This window comes from Chiloscyllium plagiosum, unplaced genomic scaffold (assembly GCF_037043375.1).
Source record: "Chiloscyllium plagiosum isolate Xiang-an unplaced genomic scaffold, Cpla_swu_hap1 HiC_scaffold_42, whole genome shotgun sequence".
Classification (NCBI taxonomy): Eukaryota; Metazoa; Chordata; class Chondrichthyes; order Orectolobiformes; family Hemiscylliidae; genus Chiloscyllium; species Chiloscyllium plagiosum.
The window spans coordinates 105387804-105399908 of NW_028270180.1; the positions used below are offsets into that span (position 1 = coordinate 105387804).

General features: G+C 45.1%; 4 non-coding genes across 4 annotated transcripts; all 4 read right to left on the bottom strand.

Moving 5' to 3' along the window:
• Positions 1 to 842: 842 nt before the first annotated feature.
• Positions 843 to 915, bottom strand: trnav-cac (transfer RNA valine (anticodon CAC)). The gene has a single exon. It is a non-coding gene; the product is annotated as a tRNA-Val (tRNA).
• Positions 916 to 4197: 3282 nt separating this feature from the next.
• On the bottom strand, positions 4198 to 4270 carry trnav-cac (transfer RNA valine (anticodon CAC)). The gene has a single exon. It is a non-coding gene; the product is annotated as a tRNA-Val (tRNA).
• Positions 4271 to 7552: 3282 nt separating this feature from the next.
• On the bottom strand, positions 7553 to 7625 carry trnav-cac (transfer RNA valine (anticodon CAC)). Its single transcript has one exon. It is a non-coding gene; the product is annotated as a tRNA-Val (tRNA).
• A 3283-nt stretch (positions 7626 to 10908) lies between these two features.
• On the bottom strand, positions 10909 to 10981 carry trnav-cac (transfer RNA valine (anticodon CAC)). The gene has a single exon. It is a non-coding gene; the product is annotated as a tRNA-Val (tRNA).
• Positions 10982 to 12105: the final 1124 nt, after the last annotated feature.

A 12105-nucleotide genomic window follows, 5' to 3' on the forward strand; every position in this document is an offset into this window, starting at 1 on the left:
CACCCCCACTCCGGAAGAGGCGCTAACTGCCCTTGAGTGCTTTTTGTTCTCGATGTGAAGAGCTTTCACGCCTGAGTCACCTTCACTTCTCTGGTTGCTGAGTGAATCACAAAGAAGGAATTTCACCAGAGCTGCAACTGCCTCACTTCTCCACTCGCCCTCCCCGTTTACATTTTCCTGCTCGTCAGTGATTTGAAGAAAACCAAATGGAAGCGATGTCATTCTATAGCCTCTCTGTCGATTCCTCCGTTTCAGTTCCAACATGACTTAGATCTCGGGGCGGACCTTAATACTAGAGACGCTATGAATGCGCAAGTCGAAAGGTTCCTCTGAGAGTGTAATTTCTTTAATTGCTATTGTTGATTGAATGAGCCACTAACGTGCGAATTGCTCCAGAACATCTGATTCAAGACATCTGGTGCCAATTCTCGCACGTTGAATAACGATTGACAGCTTCCAAATGAGGTCTTTCTGAGACTACCTTGGGGTACATTTGACAGACAGACAAGTTCAGGAATTCGTGGTGCGCTGTGACACCAGAGCATCTGCATCTTTCCTGTCTGTGAACCGAGCCGCCTGCACAAGGAATGCAAATGCGGTACTGCTTTTCGTGGAAGGATCCGAAGGCGGTAAATACACTCTCAAACAGAGTGGCATGTAATCAGAACCAGGTTGGAGAAAAAGTTAACAACGCTTTGCACTGTAATTAAATGGAATTGCATAACATTTCACTACGAGAGCAGATTTGTTCAAGCAAATTCGAAGGCAGGTTTGCAGATGTGAAAGCATGCAAGAAAGCTCAGCTCTTGTCCATGTAAAAGGCTGCAGTTGAAGAACAAAGCAGTTTCTGCCCAGTTTCGAACTGGGGACCTTTCGCGTGTGAGGCGAACGTGATGACCACTACACTACAGAAACAAGCCACAACCGGCCGTGCGGCGGCTCCGTGGCGTGCAGCACTGAAAGCTGAATCCGTTTCACCTTTCTGTTTCCAATAGCTCGTTGTTGTCCAGCGTAATTGACATCTTGAAAACGTAAAAAAAAAAGACACGTTAAATTGATGACAAAATATAGACAAAGATGTCGTCGATGTTTGTACCGTAGGGCGAGGTGGAATAGGCTGGGACGACTTTCCTTGCAGCGTAACAGCTGCGACATGACCTTATGGAAGGGTGGTAAACTGAGTATTTCCGTGTTTTACCCAAGTTGGTGTGAGTTGAAAACTCGACAGCATAGCTTTAAGGTGAGTGTGCTGAAAGTGACAAAGGACCTGAGGCACATTTCTCACAAAGAAGGTTGTGCGTGTTTGGAATGATCACCAGAGGAAGTGGAGAAGGCTATTACACTCAGAAAATTGCAAAGGTAATCGGTTGAGTTTCTTGATAGGAAGCGTTTAGAGGGATTGCGGCCAAATGCTGGGGAACGCGACTTGTTTAATTTTGGCTATGTGGTGAGCATGGACGAGGTCCACCGAAGTATCTTTTTCCACGGTGTACCCCAATAACGTCGTGTTGCTTCCACCGGCTTTAAAGGATTACTTTTTAGCGGAGCTTGCCATCGCAGTCTGTGGCACAATCATTTAGTCTGTTCGACTGCTCACGGGAAAGGTAGTATTGTGAAACACTGCAGAAACGAACGCCTTCCTTAGTTTAGCTCCGACTGACCATATTCTGTGAAATTTTCCCAGATCCTCAGCTGAGGATATTTGCTGCTGAAAGTTACCTCAGAAACCCTGTTAAATCGAAATGTATTGAGCGAATCGCAAAACAGAAAGCATTTAACACGGAACACAGACAAAACTGGCATACCTCATGCATTTTCAGACACAGAGATGCATGAATGCTAAATGTGATACAGTCTGAGGGCATGAGTCATAAAGTAATCTCACAACTAACAACAGGGCATTTCCAAACGGCTCTTTCAAACATACTGCAGCCTTAGTGCACCACCGCTTTCCAGACAATGCTGAAATGAGAGAAAGAAAGAACATAATAAGAATTGGCCGATAAAAAGTGAATTTCACCAATCACAGTCTCGATTAGATTATCTTTCCCTTCCGATGTTCCCAAGTCGGAAATGAAGGAAGTGGGAGAAATTCAATAAGGTATGACATCGAAATTCATTGGAACGATTTTCCCATTAGCTAGAAACCCAATAACAACGCGTAGAGTCACCGTAGGACTTCGTTTCACAACAGCGATGAAATAACAGTCTCCATTCGGTTCCAGTAAAAGCTCAACTTGCCTGGGACGGCAGAACTGTTTGGGATTTTCCGCGCGGGAGGCGAACACGATCATGACAGTAGAGACATTTTGAAATACTTGGCAGTATCTCACACCACAGTTAATTCCCTGGGAAGCAAACCCATTTTACTTTTGTTTTCAACATCAATATACAGTGGGCACCGAAACAGCATTTTAACAAGCTGCAGCGTTGGAGTGGATCAGCAGAAATGGCACTGGTGGGATTCGAACCAGTTTCGAGACTGGAACCTGGATCCAGCGCCTTAGACCGCTCGGCCAAACTACAAGCCGGCCGCGCCGCCTCATTTTCTTGTATTTCCAATTGTGCTCCTGCATAACAACAGATGCAAAGTCACATGAAATGGGGTTCCATGATTCCTCTCGGACTCGCACAGCTGCTGGGATGTGCCCGGCGACAATGTCAATTTCGCAGCAGATATTGATAGCCCATCAATCCAGACAAAAATCAATGGTAAGCTGAGTCTATCTTCTCAGACTCTTTTCAGCTACAAATGTATCTGTCAGTGCGTGAGAATATGGGTTCGCTTATGATTTGGTAAAATAACCATGAGCTGCTTGACATTACGGGAATTTCCATTCTTGCTTTGCTAAATGATTTCACCCATTGCTCGAAACAGGACGACTTTCACGTTTACACGGAATACGAAACACACCGGACTACAGTGAAAATGCACAAACCTGAGCAGGCCGTGTTCCACATCATTCCGTGCAGCATAGTTTCAGTCACTGTGTCTGTTTTTTTTTCAGAATAAGAGTCCCAAAGAATGTTCTCCACCCTAAAACCGGAGGTAGCATTACAATCCGAGAACGACAGATCACATTGTGAGAATGCTCTGACCTCGGAGCCAGTTCGAGATGCCACTTTCCTTGCCTTTTACCTTAACCGTGCAATTTGCTGCTGAGATGTTCACTCCTGGACATGAGCCACATGGATACCAACTGAGTTGGAAACCTGTGTGGGAATCGAGGAGAAGCGACTCAATAAATTTTGCTAAATTCGGTGGTGCTTTTTAGAAATGCAGTTTCTGTTCACCTCAATCTAAAAGCCAGTTTCTGAACATAGTGACAGAAGTCAAAAGGTAATTACCTCACCCCACCCCCACTCCGGAAGAGGCGCTAACTGCCCTTGAGTGCTTTTTGTTCTCGATGTGAAGAGCTTTCACGCCTGAGTCACCTTCACTTCTCTGGTTGCTGAGTGAATCACAAAGAAGGAATTTCACCAGAGCTGCAACTGCCTCACTTCTCCACTCGCCCTCCCCGTTTACATTTTCCTGCTCGTCAGTGATTTGAAGAAAACCAAATGGAAGCGATGTCATTCTATAGCCTCTCTGTCGATTCCTCCGTTTCAGTTCCAACATGACTTAGATCTCGGGGCGGACCTTAATACTAGAGACGCTATGAATGCGCAAGTCGAAAGGTTCCTCTGAGAGTGTAATTTCTTTAATTGCTATTGTTGATTGAATGAGCCACTAACGTGCGAATTGCTCCAGAACATCTGATTCAAGACATCTGGTGCCAATTCTCGCACGTTGAATAACGATTGACAGCTTCCAAATGAGGTCTTTCTGAGACTACCTTGGGGTACATTTGACAGACAGACAAGTTCAGGAATTCGTGGTGCGCTGTGACACCAGAGCATCTGCATCTTTCCTGTCTGTGAACCGAGCCGCCTGCACAAGGAATGCAAATGCGGTACTGCTTTTCGTGGAAGGATCCGAAGGCGGTAAATACACTCTCAAACAGAGTGGCATGTAATCAGAACCAGGTTGGAGAAAAAGTTAACAACGCTTTGCACTGTAATTAAATGGAATTGCATAACATTTCACTACGAGAGCAGATTTGTTCAAGCAAATTCGAAGGCAGGTTTGCAGATGTGAAAGCATGCAAGAAAGCTCAGCTCTTGTCCATGTAAAAGGCTGCAGTTGAAGAACAAAGCAGTTTCTGCCCAGTTTCGAACTGGGGACCTTTCGCGTGTGAGGCGAACGTGATGACCACTACACTACAGAAACAAGCCACAACCGGCCGTGCGGCGGCTCCGTGGCGTGCAGCACTGAAAGCTGAATCCGTTTCACCTTTCTGTTTCCAATAGCTCGTTGTTGTCCAGCGTAATTGACATCTTGAAAACGTAAAAAAAAAAGACACGTTAAATTGATGACAAAATATAGACAAAGATGTCGTCGATGTTTGTACCGTAGGGCGAGGTGGAATAGGCTGGGACGACTTTCCTTGCAGCGTAACAGCTGCGACATGACCTTATGGAAGGGTGGTAAACTGAGTATTTCCGTGTTTTACCCAAGTTGGTGTGAGTTGAAAACTCGACAGCATAGCTTTAAGGTGAGTGTGCTGAAAGTGACAAAGGACCTGAGGCACATTTCTCACAAAGAAGGTTGTGCGTGTTTGGAATGATCACCAGAGGAAGTGGAGAAGGCTATTACACTCAGAAAATTGCAAAGGTAATCGGTTGAGTTTCTTGATAGGAAGCGTTTAGAGGGATTGCGGCCAAATGCTGGGGAACGCGACTTGTTTAATTTTGGCTATGTGGTGAGCATGGACGAGGTCCACCGAAGTATCTTTTTCCACGGTGTACCCCAATAACGTCGTGTTGCTTCCACCGGCTTTAAAGGATTACTTTTTAGCGGAGCTTGCCATCGCAGTCTGTGGCACAATCATTTAGTCTGTTCGACTGCTCACGGGAAAGGTAGTATTGTGAAACACTGCAGAAACGAACGCCTTCCTTAGTTTAGCTCCGACTGACCATATTCTGTGAAATTTTCCCAGATCCTCAGCTGAGGATATTTGCTGCTGAAAGTTACCTCAGAAACCCTGTTAAATCGAAATGTATTGAGCGAATCGCAAAACAGAAAGCATTTAACACGGAACACAGACAAAACTGGCATACCTCATGCATTTTCAGACACAGAGATGCATGAATGCTAAATGTGATACAGTCTGAGGGCATGAGTCATAAAGTAATCTCACAACTAACAACAGGGCATTTCCAAACGGCTCTTTCAAACATACTGCAGCCTTAGTGCACCACCGCTTTCCAGACAATGCTGAAATGAGAGAAAGAAAGAACATAATAAGAATTGGCCGATAAAAAGTGAATTTCACCAATCACAGTCTCGATTAGATTATCTTTCCCTTCCGATGTTCCCAAGTCGGAAATGAAGGAAGTGGGAGAAATTCAATAAGGTATGACATCGAAATTCATTGGAACGATTTTCCCATTAGCTAGAAACCCAATAACAACGCGTAGAGTCACCGTAGGACTTCGTTTCACAACAGCGATGAAATAACAGTCTCCATTCGGTTCCAGTAAAAGCTCAACTTGCCTGGGACGGCAGAACTGTTTGGGATTTTCCGCGCGGGAGGCGAACACGATCATGACAGTAGAGACATTTTGAAATACTTGGCAGTATCTCACACCACAGTTAATTCCCTGGGAAGCAAACCCATTTTACTTTTGTTTTCAACATCAATATACAGTGGGCACCGAAACAGCATTTTAACAAGCTGCAGCGTTGGAGTGGATCAGCAGAAATGGCACTGGTGGGATTCGAACCAGTTTCGAGACTGGAACCTGGATCCAGCGCCTTAGACCGCTCGGCCAAACTACAAGCCGGCCGCGCCGCCTCATTTTCTTGTATTTCCAATTGTGCTCCTGCATAACAACAGATGCAAAGTCACATGAAATGGGGTTCCATGATTCCTCTCGGACTCGCACAGCTGCTGGGATGTGCCCGGCGACAATGTCAATTTCGCAGCAGATATTGATAGCCCATCAATCCAGACAAAAATCAATGGTAAGCTGAGTCTATCTTCTCAGACTCTTTTCAGCTACAAATGTATCTGTCAGTGCGTGAGAATATGGGTTCGCTTATGATTTGGTAAAATAACCATGAGCTGCTTGACATTACGGGAATTTCCATTCTTGCTTTGCTAAATGATTTCACCCATTGCTCGAAACAGGACGACTTTCACGTTTACACGGAATACGAAACACACCGGACTACAGTGAAAATGCACAAACCTGAGCAGGCCGTGTTCCACATCATTCCGTGCAGCATAGTTTCAGTCACTGTGTCTGTTTTTTTTTCAGAATAAGAGTCCCAAAGAATGTTCTCCACCCTAAAACCGGAGGTAGCATTACAATCCGAGAACGACAGATCACATTGTGAGAATGCTCTGACCTCGGAGCCAGTTCGAGATGCCACTTTCCTTGCCTTTTACCTTAACCGTGCAATTTGCTGCTGAGATGTTCACTCCTGGACATGAGCCACATGGATACCAACTGAGTTGGAAACCTGTGTGGGAATCGAGGAGAAGCGACTCAATAAATTTTGCTAAATTCGGTGGTGCTTTTTAGAAATGCAGTTTCTGTTCACCTCAATCTAAAAGCCAGTTTCTGAACATAGTGACAGAAGTCAAAAGGTAATTACCTCACCCCACCCCCACTCCGGAAGAGGCGCTAACTGCCCTTGAGTGCTTTTTGTTCTCGATGTGAAGAGCTTTCACGCCTGAGTCACCTTCACTTCTCTGGTTGCTGAGTGAATCACAAAGAAGGAATTTCACCAGAGCTGCAACTGCCTCACTTCTCCACTCGCCCTCCCCGTTTACATTTTCCTGCTCGTCAGTGATTTGAAGAAAACCAAATGGAAGCGATGTCATTCTATAGCCTCTCTGTCGATTCCTCCGTTTCAGTTCCAACATGACTTAGATCTCGGGGCGGACCTTAATACTAGAGACGCTATGAATGCGCAAGTCGAAAGGTTCCTCTGAGAGTGTAATTTCTTTAATTGCTATTGTTGATTGAATGAGCCACTAACGTGCGAATTGCTCCAGAACATCTGATTCAAGACATCTGGTGCCAATTCTCGCACGTTGAATAACGATTGACAGCTTCCAAATGAGGTCTTTCTGAGACTACCTTGGGGTACATTTGACAGACAGACAAGTTCAGGAATTCGTGGTGCGCTGTGACACCAGAGCATCTGCATCTTTCCTGTCTGTGAACCGAGCCGCCTGCACAAGGAATGCAAATGCGGTACTGCTTTTCGTGGAAGGATCCGAAGGCGGTAAATACACTCTCAAACAGAGTGGCATGTAATCAGAACCAGGTTGGAGAAAAAGTTAACAACGCTTTGCACTGTAATTAAATGGAATTGCATAACATTTCACTACGAGAGCAGATTTGTTCAAGCAAATTCGAAGGCAGGTTTGCAGATGTGAAAGCATGCAAGAAAGCTCAGCTCTTGTCCATGTAAAAGGCTGCAGTTGAAGAACAAAGCAGTTTCTGCCCAGTTTCGAACTGGGGACCTTTCGCGTGTGAGGCGAACGTGATGACCACTACACTACAGAAACAAGCCACAACCGGCCGTGCGGCGGCTCCGTGGCGTGCAGCACTGAAAGCTGAATCCGTTTCACCTTTCTGTTTCCAATAGCTCGTTGTTGTCCAGCGTAATTGACATCTTGAAAACGTAAAAAAAAAGACACGTTAAATTGATGACAAAATATAGACAAAGATGTCGTCGATGTTTGTACCGTAGGGCGAGGTGGAATAGGCTGGGACGACTTTCCTTGCAGCGTAACAGCTGCGACATGACCTTATGGAAGGGTGGTAAACTGAGTATTTCCGTGTTTTACCCAAGTTGGTGTGAGTTGAAAACTCGACAGCATAGCTTTAAGGTGAGTGTGCTGAAAGTGACAAAGGACCTGAGGCACATTTCTCACAAAGAAGGTTGTGCGTGTTTGGAATGATCACCAGAGGAAGTGGAGAAGGCTATTACACTCAGAAAATTGCAAAGGTAATCGGTTGAGTTTCTTGATAGGAAGCGTTTAGAGGGATTGCGGCCAAATGCTGGGGAACGCGACTTGTTTAATTTTGGCTATGTGGTGAGCATGGACGAGGTCCACCGAAGTATCTTTTTCCACGGTGTACCCCAATAACGTCGTGTTGCTTCCACCGGCTTTAAAGGATTACTTTTTAGCGGAGCTTGCCATCGCAGTCTGTGGCACAATCATTTAGTCTGTTCGACTGCTCACGGGAAAGGTAGTATTGTGAAACACTGCAGAAACGAACGCCTTCCTTAGTTTAGCTCCGACTGACCATATTCTGTGAAATTTTCCCAGATCCTCAGCTGAGGATTTTTGCTGCTGAAAGTTACCTCAGAAACCCTGTTAAATCGAAATGTATTGAGCGAATCGCAAAACAGAAAGCATTTAACACGGAACACAAACAAAACTGGCATACCTCATGCATTTTCAGACACAGAGATGCATGAATGCTAAATGTGATACAGTCTGAGGGCATGAGTCATAAAGTAATCTCACAACTAACAACAGGGCATTTCCAAACGGCTCTTTCAAACATACTGCAGCCTTAGTGCACCACCGCTTTCCAGACAATGCTGAAATGAGAGAAAGAAAGAACATAATAAGAATTGACCGATAAAAAGTGAATTTCACCAATCACAGTCTCGATTAGATTACCTTTCCCTTCCGATGTTCCCAAGTCGGAAATGAAGGAAGTGGGAGAAATTCAATAAGGTATGACATCGAAATTCATTGGAACGATTTTCCCATTAGCTAGAAACCCAATAACAACGCGTAGAGTCACCGTAGGACTTCGTTTCACAACAGCGATGAAATAACAGTCTCCATTCGGTTCCAGTAAAAGCTCAACTTGCCTGGGACGGCAGAACTGTTTGGGATTTTCCGCGCGGGAGGCGAACACGATCATGACAGTAGAGACATTTTGAAATACTTGGCAGTATCTCACACCACAGTTAATTCCCTGGGAAGCAAACCCATTTTACTTTTGTTTTCAACATCAATATACAGTGGGCACCGAAACAGCATTTTAACAAGCTGCAGCGTTGGAGTGGATCAGCAGAAATGGCACTGGTGGGATTCGAACCAGTTTCGAGACTGGAACCTGGATCCAGCGCCTTAGACCGCTCGGCCAAACTACAAGCCGGCCGCGCCGCCTCATTTTCTTGTATTTCCAATTGTGCTCCTGCATAACAACAGATGCAAAGTCACATGAAATGGGGTTCCATGATTCCTCTCGGACTCGCACAGCTGCTGGGATGTGCCCGGCTACAATGTCAATTTCGCAGCAGATATTGATAGCCCATCAATCCAGACAAAAATCAATGGTAAGCTGAGTCTATCTTCTCAGACTCTTTTCAGCTACAAATGTATCTGTCAGTGCGTGAGAATATGGGTTCGCTTATGATTTGGTAAAATAACCATGAGCTGCTTGACATTACGGGAATTTCCATTCTTGCTTTGCTAAATGATTTCACCCATTGCTCGAAACAGGACGACTTTCACGTTTACACGGAATACGAAACACACCGGACTACAGTGAAAATGCACAAACCTGAGCAGGCCGTGTTCCACATCATTCCGTGCAGCATAGTTTCAGTCACTGTGTCTGTTTTTTTTTTTCAGAATAAGAGTCCCAAAGAATGTTCTCCACCCTAAAACCGGAGGTAGCATTACAATCCGAGAACGACAGATCACATTGTGAGAATGCTCTGACCTCGGAGCCAGTTCGAGATGCCACTTTCCTTGCCTTTTACCTTAACCGTGCAATTTGCTGCTGAGATGTTCACTCCTGGACATGAGCCACATGGATACCAACTGAGTTGGAAACCTGTGTGGGAATCGAGGAGAAGCGACTCAATAAATTTTGCTAAATTCGGTGGTGCTTTTTAGAAATGCAGTTTCTGTTCACCTCAATCTAAAAGCCAGTTTCTGAACATAGTGACAGAAGTCAAAAGGTAATTACCTCACCCCACCCCCACTCCGGAAGAGGCGCTAACTGCCCTTGAGTGCTTTTTGTTCTCGATGTGAAGAGCTTTCACGCCTGAGTCACCTTCACTTCTCTGGTTGCTGAGTGAATCACAAAGAAGGAATTTCACCAGAGCTGCAACTGCCTCACTTCTCCACTCGCCCTCCCCGTTTACATTTTCCTGCTCGTCAGTGATTTGAAGAAAACCAAATGGAAGCGATGTCATTCTATAGCCTCTCTGTCGATTCCTCCGTTTCAGTTCCAACATGACTTAGATCTCGGGGCGGACCTTAATACTAGAGACGCTATGAATGCGCAAGTCGAAAGGTTCCTCTGAGAGTGTAATTTCTTTAATTGCTATTGTTGATTGAATGAGCCACTAACGTGCGAATTGCTCCAGAACATCTGATTCAAGACATCTGGTGCCAATTCTCGCACGTTGAATAACGATTGACAGCTTCCAAATGAGGTCTTTCTGAGACTACCTTGGGGTACATTTGACAGACAGACAAGTTCAGGAATTCGTGGTGCGCTGTGACACCAGAGCATCTGCATCTTTCCTGTCTGTGAACCGAGCCGCCTGCACAAGGAATGCAAATGCGGTACTGCTTTTCGTGGAAGGATCCGAAGGCGGTAAATACACTCTCAAACAGAGTGGCATGTAATCAGAACCAGGTTGGAGAAAAAGTTAACAACGCTTTGCACTGTAATTAAATGGAATTGCATAACATTTCACTACGAGAGCAGATTTGTTCAAGCAAATTCGAAGGCAGGTTTGCAGATGTGAAAGCATGCAAGAAAGCTCAGCTCTTGTCCATGTAAAAGGCTGCAGTTGAAGAACAAAGCAGTTTCTGCCCAGTTTCGAACTGGGGACCTTTCGCGTGTGAGGCGAACGTGATGACCACTACACTACAGAAACAAGCCACAACCGGCCGTGCGGCGGCTCCGTGGCGTGCAGCACTGAAAGCTGAATCCGTTTCACCTTTCTGTTTCCAATAGCTCGTTGTTGTCCAGCGTAATTGACATCTTGAAAACGTAAAAAAAAAAGACACGTTAAATTGATGACAAAATATAGACAAAGATGTCGTCGATGTTTGTACCGTAGGGCGAGGTGGAATAGGCTGGGACGACTTTCCTTGCAGCGTAACAGCTGCGACATGACCTTATGGAAGGGTGGTAAACTGAGTATTTCCGTGTTTTACCCAAGTTGGTGTGAGTTGAAAACTCGACAGCATAGCTTTAAGGTGAGTGTGCTGAAAGTGACAAAGGACCTGAGGCACATTTCTCACAAAGAAGGTTGTGCGTGTTTGGAATGATCACCAGAGGAAGTGGAGAAGGCTATTACACTCAGAAAATTGCAAAGGTAATCGGTTGAGTTTCTTGATAGGAAGCGTTTAGAGGGATTGCGGCCAAATGCTGGGGAACGCGACTTGTTTAATTTTGGCTATGTGGTGAGCATGGACGAGGTCCACCGAAGTATCTTTTTCCACGGTGTACCCCAATAACGTCGTGTTGCTTCCACCGGCTTTAAAGGATTACTTTTTAGCGGAGCTTGCCATCGCAGTCTGTGGCACAATCATTTAGTCTGTTCGACTGCTCACGGGAAAGGTAGTATTGTGAAACACTGCAGAAACGAACGCCTTCCTTAGTTTAGCTCCGACTGACCATATTCTGTGAAATTTTCCCAGATCCTCAGCTGAGGATATTTGCTGCTGAAAGTTACCTCAGAAACCCTGTTAAATCGAAATGTATTGAGCGAATCGCAAAACAGAAAGCATTTAACACGGAACACAGACAAAACTGGCATACCTCATGCATTTTCAGACACAGAGATGCATGAATGCTAAATGTGATACAGTCTGAGGGCATGAGTCATAAAGTAATCTCACAACTAACAACAGGGCATTTCCAAACGGCTCTTTCAAACATACTGCAGCCTTAGTGCACCACCGCTTTCCAGACAATGCTGAAATGAGAGAAAGAAAGAACATAATAAGAATTGGCCGATAAAAAGTGAATTTCACCAATCACAGTCTCGATTAG